We start from the raw sequence: 6000 nt of genomic DNA on the forward strand, positions 1-6000 counted from the left end.
TTCTCTGTTGATGTTGTCAGACTGCTTAATAATTTCAATCGCCTCCCGTATTTTGCGTTCACGCATCCACGATTCTTTCGCCAGTACTCGAGCTTCCTGGAACCTGATACGTTGTCCATAATCACAGTGGTCTTCCGCTATCGCCAATTTATTATGTTGTTGCAATCGTACATAGCGTTCGTGTACTGCTACTCGTAAGCTGACAGGTCTCCCTGTTTCTCCTATGTCTGCAGCTCCGCACTCACCCTGTAGTTCGTAAACACCTGCAGTGTTGAGATTGTTGACTACATCCTTGGTGGAACCTATCATTTCGTGGATCCTGCGACTGCTTCGAAAAATCGGCTTGAAACCTCGTCGGCGGAGGACGTTGCCTAGCCGTTCACTGACGTCTTTTATGTATGGTAAGTGTATCAGTGGAAGCTTGTCTTCTTTGCCTTCTTCTCGTGTTCTCCTCCCTTTGGTTTTAGCTACCTTTCTTATGATGTCATCATAGCCCTTGGCACGAAACGTGTGTTGTACCTGCTTTATTTCTTCTTTGATGTTGTTTTCATCGCTTATCCGGTAGGCTCAGGCAGTTATCGTATGCAGAACAGAATACTTTCGAGCTGGGTGGTGGTGCCTCTCCGCGTGCAGATACCAATTAGTGTGCGTTTGTTTCCGGTACACTTTGTGTCCCAGTTTACCTTCGGCAGCTCTGTATACTTCCACATCCAGTAATGGCAACGTACCATTGTTTTCAGTCTCATGTGTGAACTTAATATTTTTGTTGAGGCGTCACTCCACCAAGTACCATGTGTCGAAGCAAAAAAGATAAGGCAGCAAACTGTAAGAATTTTACAAACAGCAAACCCACCCAGAGCCAATATTGGGAAACTTCCTCCAGCACTTAAATAGCACCTATCCCCATGCAAAACCAGTCGTGCCCTGAGGAAGGCCGTTGCAATTTGGCCGAAAAAGACTGAGTAATACTTCACGTGATCTTTACACACAACATTGGTCTTAACAATACTATCCTCACAAAGGAACCATGATTTAAAAATGGTAAAAAGTTAACAGAGAATTTCTATAAAAATTAAACAGATTAATCAATTAATATGTTACTCCATGATTCTGGGAAGTGGGGTGGTCTTTCTTCAGCTCCGAGCAAGTTAACTAGCTGACAATAATCATTCCTAGCTGCGCAATGCTGTAGTCTTACCTCAAAATTATTCTCTTCAAAAATAATAACATTGTTCAAAATATATATTCCTTTTACCTTTCAGTGTCTATATTATATTCATCCTTGCTTTACTTTATTAATCTAACAGATACAATCACAGGACCACACAGCAGTACTGAATACGTCCATCATTTACCACACTTCAGTAAAGAATGTATCAGACTGCACAGAGGCAAAGATTATGCCACAAGAGCAAATATTGTTTAACAGTAACGTAACGTGCTCTGTTTTCGGCGTGCACATCGATGACATACAGAAACGAAATGACATCACCAGCTCTCATATCCTCAACCGTCCCCCAGTATAATTCTGTACAAGGGTCATTTCAAACTGGAATTGGACGAGAACAAAATTCTGAACATTAGGGATAGGAACATACAAAACATGTTACAAATACAAAGAGAAAAATAGTTTTACAAGAATATGAGTTTAAGAACTACAAGTAAAAAAGTGTATACCAAAGGCAAGAACATGTGAATGGTTAATCGATAGAATGCACCACTGGTTCAGTCATTCACGATGTCTACGAGAACGATCTGCACAGGAGTATTTTGAAAGATTATATGTCATATCTTGTATTGGTGATATACACTGTTTTTGTAGCACACAGGAAGTATGTCATAATGTCTATATCAAGACGTACAGTTCTGAAACACATTCACATGTTCCAGTATTAATTTGCATGATGAAAGTAGCTGGAAGAGTGTCCTTGTCGCAAACGACCAAATTTTCTTTAGCTCGTTACGATAATGTCAATGTTGAGGGAACTTGTGTGGAAGCAGACTCAGTAAGTCTAAGCACAGTTCTCAGCTGACAACTCCCCCCCCCCCCCCCCACACACACACACACTAAGAGTAAAAATGTCATAGTATCTGCCTGAAGCAGAGTGTAGATTCACTGATAACTCTACAGCCATTTTGTAGTATCGAAGACTTCTTTATGAAAGTCCGTTTCAGCGTGTATCAGTGAAGTATGCCAACATGTGATACACATTATTTCAGTATACAGGGTGGAGAAAAATTGTGTCACGAAATTTTAACACTGGATAGCTGATGCCAGTAGGAAACAAAATTACTAATGTTGGATAGGTTGACAACGCACGGTTTTTAAACTACACAAATTTGTCGCCACGCCCTCCGATTGGCCGCGGGATTGCCCCGTTTGCGGATGCTCTGGACAACGCGTAACCGCGAATGCTTTGCCTGCCGAAAATCGCGATGTACCTAAGGCGGCCCACAGGCTCGGTGGTACCGCGCCAGCCCTCCACTCTGGGGTCGAATCCGCAGGGACCCCAACACATCCATTGTATGTAGTTTCGTGATAAGACATACCGGGAACAAACCCGTCAACAGCTGTTAGTTCGTGTACAGAACGTCTTTTACAAATTGTGTAGCAGGCCGTGGTGGCCGAGCGGTTCTAGGCGCTTCAGTCTGGAACCGCGCAACCACTGCGATCGCACGCTCGAATCCTGCATCGGGCATCGATGTGTGTGATGTCCTTAAGTTAGTTAGGTTTAAGTAGTTCTAAGTTCTAGGGGACTGATGACCTGAGATGTTAAGTCCCATAGTGCTCAGAGCCATTTGAACCATTTTGAACAAATTGTGTCGGCCCTGAAAAAGAGCCTTTTTCGTAGTGAGGACATTGTTTACTTTAAACAGGTGCTCGAACTGGCGACCCCCTGATGCGACACAGGCTTGGTAACGTCGAACGGTGTTTTGCCAAACTCTTTTAAAGATTCCTGGCGTTGCCCTGATGTGATTGGCAGTATGTTGAAAGCGATCCATTAATTCCTCTTCTAGGTGGTTCGCGTCCAGATGGGTGAATGAGAACCATGCAGAATTCCCACAGGAAAAAGTTCGGTGGCGTGAGGTCTTGTGATAGCGGGGGCCATGTCGTACGAACATCCGGCCGTCGAATAGTTCATTTAAATATCCGCCCACAGAACGACTGTTACTTGCGGGCGCCCCATCATGCTGTAACCACATGCGTAGCGGTATGTCCAGGGAAACATCTTCCAGTGGACAGGGTAGATTTTCTTGCAAAAAGTGAAGGTAATTACCCCAGTAGGTTGAGCAGGTAGACGGACCGGCCCAATCGGATAGTCACCCACAACGCCTGCCCAAATGTTGAGCGAAAATCGTTCCTGGTGTCCGTGAACGCACGTGACGCGAGGATTTCCCCTTGCCCAGTAATGAACATTTTGAGTGTTGTACAGCCCACCCCAGTGGGAGGTGCACTTGTTAGTAAACAACACAATGGCGAGGAAGTCGGGATCCCGTGCAACACGTCGCAGAAACTACCAGCAAAACTCTAGCCTGTGTTCACAGTCCGCCACAGGATTTAGTTCTTGGACAGGGTGGAAACTAAATGGATGCTTGCTGTCATCCCTCAAAACCTCCGAAATGGAGATGTAAATGATGTGTGACTAGGGCCTCCCGTCGGGTAGACCGTTCGCCGGTGCAAGTTTTTCGAACTGACGCCACTTTGGCGACTTGCGCGTCGATGGTGATGAAATGATGATGATTAGGACAACACAACGACCAGTCCCTGAGCGGAGAAAATCTCCGACCCAACCGGGAATCGAACTCGGGCCATTAGGATTGACATTCTGTCGAGCTGACCACTCAGCTTCCGGGGATGGACAAAACCTCCGAAACTAATGGATGGGTGACCCCCACGTCATGTTCAACCGCTCGAGTACTTGTCTTGTAGCAGGTGCTTCCTCGAAGTGCTCGAGAACAATCCCTTCTAATGCAGCATCCCGTCGTGTTCCAGGTCTTCCAGCATCACCATGATAGCCCGCTAACGAGCCTGTTTCGCCAAGTCCAGGGTGAATTGCTGTAAACGTTTGGAGGTGTGGGTGGCATCTTGGTGGGTACCGTTCCTCATTCGGCTTAGGTCTTTCAGTGCTCTGTCAAACTCTTCACGCGGTATCACATCTCCCATTTCATCTTCGTCTACATCCTCTTTCATTGCCATAATATTGTCCTCAAGTACATCACCCTTGTACAGACCCTCTATATACTCATTCCACCTTTCTGCTTTCTCTTCTTTGCCTAGAACTGGGTTTCCATCTGAGCTCTTGATATTCATAGAAGTGGTTCTCTTTTCTCCGAAAGTCTCTTTAATTTTCCAGTAGGCAATATCTATGTTACCCCTACTGAGATATGCCTCTACATCCTTACATTTGTCCTCTAGCCATCCCTGCTTAGTCATTTTGCACTTCCTGTCGATTTCATTTTTGAGATGTTTGTATTCCTTTTTGCCTGCTTCATTTACTGCATTTTTATATTTTCTCCTTTCATCAATTAAATTCAATAAATCTTCTGTTACCCAAGGGTTTCTACTAGCCCTCGTTTTTTTACCTACTAAATCCTCTGCTACCTTCACTATTTCATCCGTCAAAGCTACCCATTCTTCTTCTACCGTATTTATTTCCCACATTCCTGTCAATCGTTCCCTAATGTTCTCCCTGAAATTCTCTACAACCTCTGGTTCTGTCAGTTTATCCAGGTCCCATCTCCATAAATTCCCACCTTTTTGCAGTTCTTTTATGATTCTTGAACCAAGTGTTAGCTATGATTAAGCTATGTTCTGTGTAAAATTCAACCAGGCGGCTTCCTCTTATTTCTTAGCCCTAATCCGTATTCACCTACTACGTTTTCTTCTCTTCCTTTTCCTACTGTTGAATTCCAGCCACCAATGACTATTAAATTTTCGTCTCCCTTCACTACCTGAATAATTTATTTTATCTCATCATACATTTCAACAATCTTATCGTCATCTGCGGAGCTAGTTGGTATATAAACTTGTACTACTGTAGTAGGCGTGGGCTTCGTGTCTATCTTGGCCACAATAATGCGTTCACTATGCTGTTGGTAGTAGCTTACCCGCACTCCTATTTTCCTATTCATTATTAAAACTACTCCTGCATTACCCCTATTTGATTTTGTATTTATAACCCTGTATTCACCTGACCAGAAGTCTTGTTCCTCCTGCCACCGAACATCACTAATTCCCACTATATCTAACTTTAACCTATCGATTTCCCTTTTTAATTTTCTAACCTACCTGCCCGATTTGACATTCCACGCTCCGATCCGTAGAACGCGAGTTTTCTTTCTCCTGGATTTTTGCCTTTGTGGATGATTTAAAGGCGAAGTCTACAAAGAAAACAAACTCAAGAGCCGATTTGATCGTTGCAGCCATCATAAAAGAACGCAAGGACGACCTCAGAAGTGCTACACGTGGTGTTATCAAGAGAAGTCAAAAGTGCATTGAAGTTGGTGGGCGAATTTTTGAAAATCAACTTTGAACGAACTTATTTGCCTTTGCTTTGAGTTTGTTAGGGTTACATACTAACAGGTGTATCTCTGTGCTTAGTATAAAGTGGACACATTTATATGGATTTTTTTTTGCAATTCGTCTATACTACCACCTGCTAAAATATGTACTGTACCTCCTGAAACTCCGTGTATATGCATATACGGGTGCTGTATGTTCTTCCAGACATGTCCGGAAGAAAAGACACTACGAACAGGGGTTCGAACCCCTGTCAGGCACAGATTTTCATCTGCCGCCGTAGCTGTGTTTTAACGTGCTGTGACAGCCTGGACATCTGTCCTTCGATATTTAATTGATTAACAAGGCTGTGTATTTCGTTCGTAGTTCTGTTCTTCCGGAAACCGGACATGTCCGAAAGAACAGACCCCCCACCCCCCCTCCAACACACACACATATTTATATCTTAAGTGCTATTCGGAAAATGTTTGGCAACTCAG

Source organism: Schistocerca nitens, chromosome 7 (assembly GCF_023898315.1).
Source record: "Schistocerca nitens isolate TAMUIC-IGC-003100 chromosome 7, iqSchNite1.1, whole genome shotgun sequence".
In the NCBI taxonomy this organism is placed as follows: domain Eukaryota; kingdom Metazoa; phylum Arthropoda; class Insecta; order Orthoptera; family Acrididae; genus Schistocerca; species Schistocerca nitens.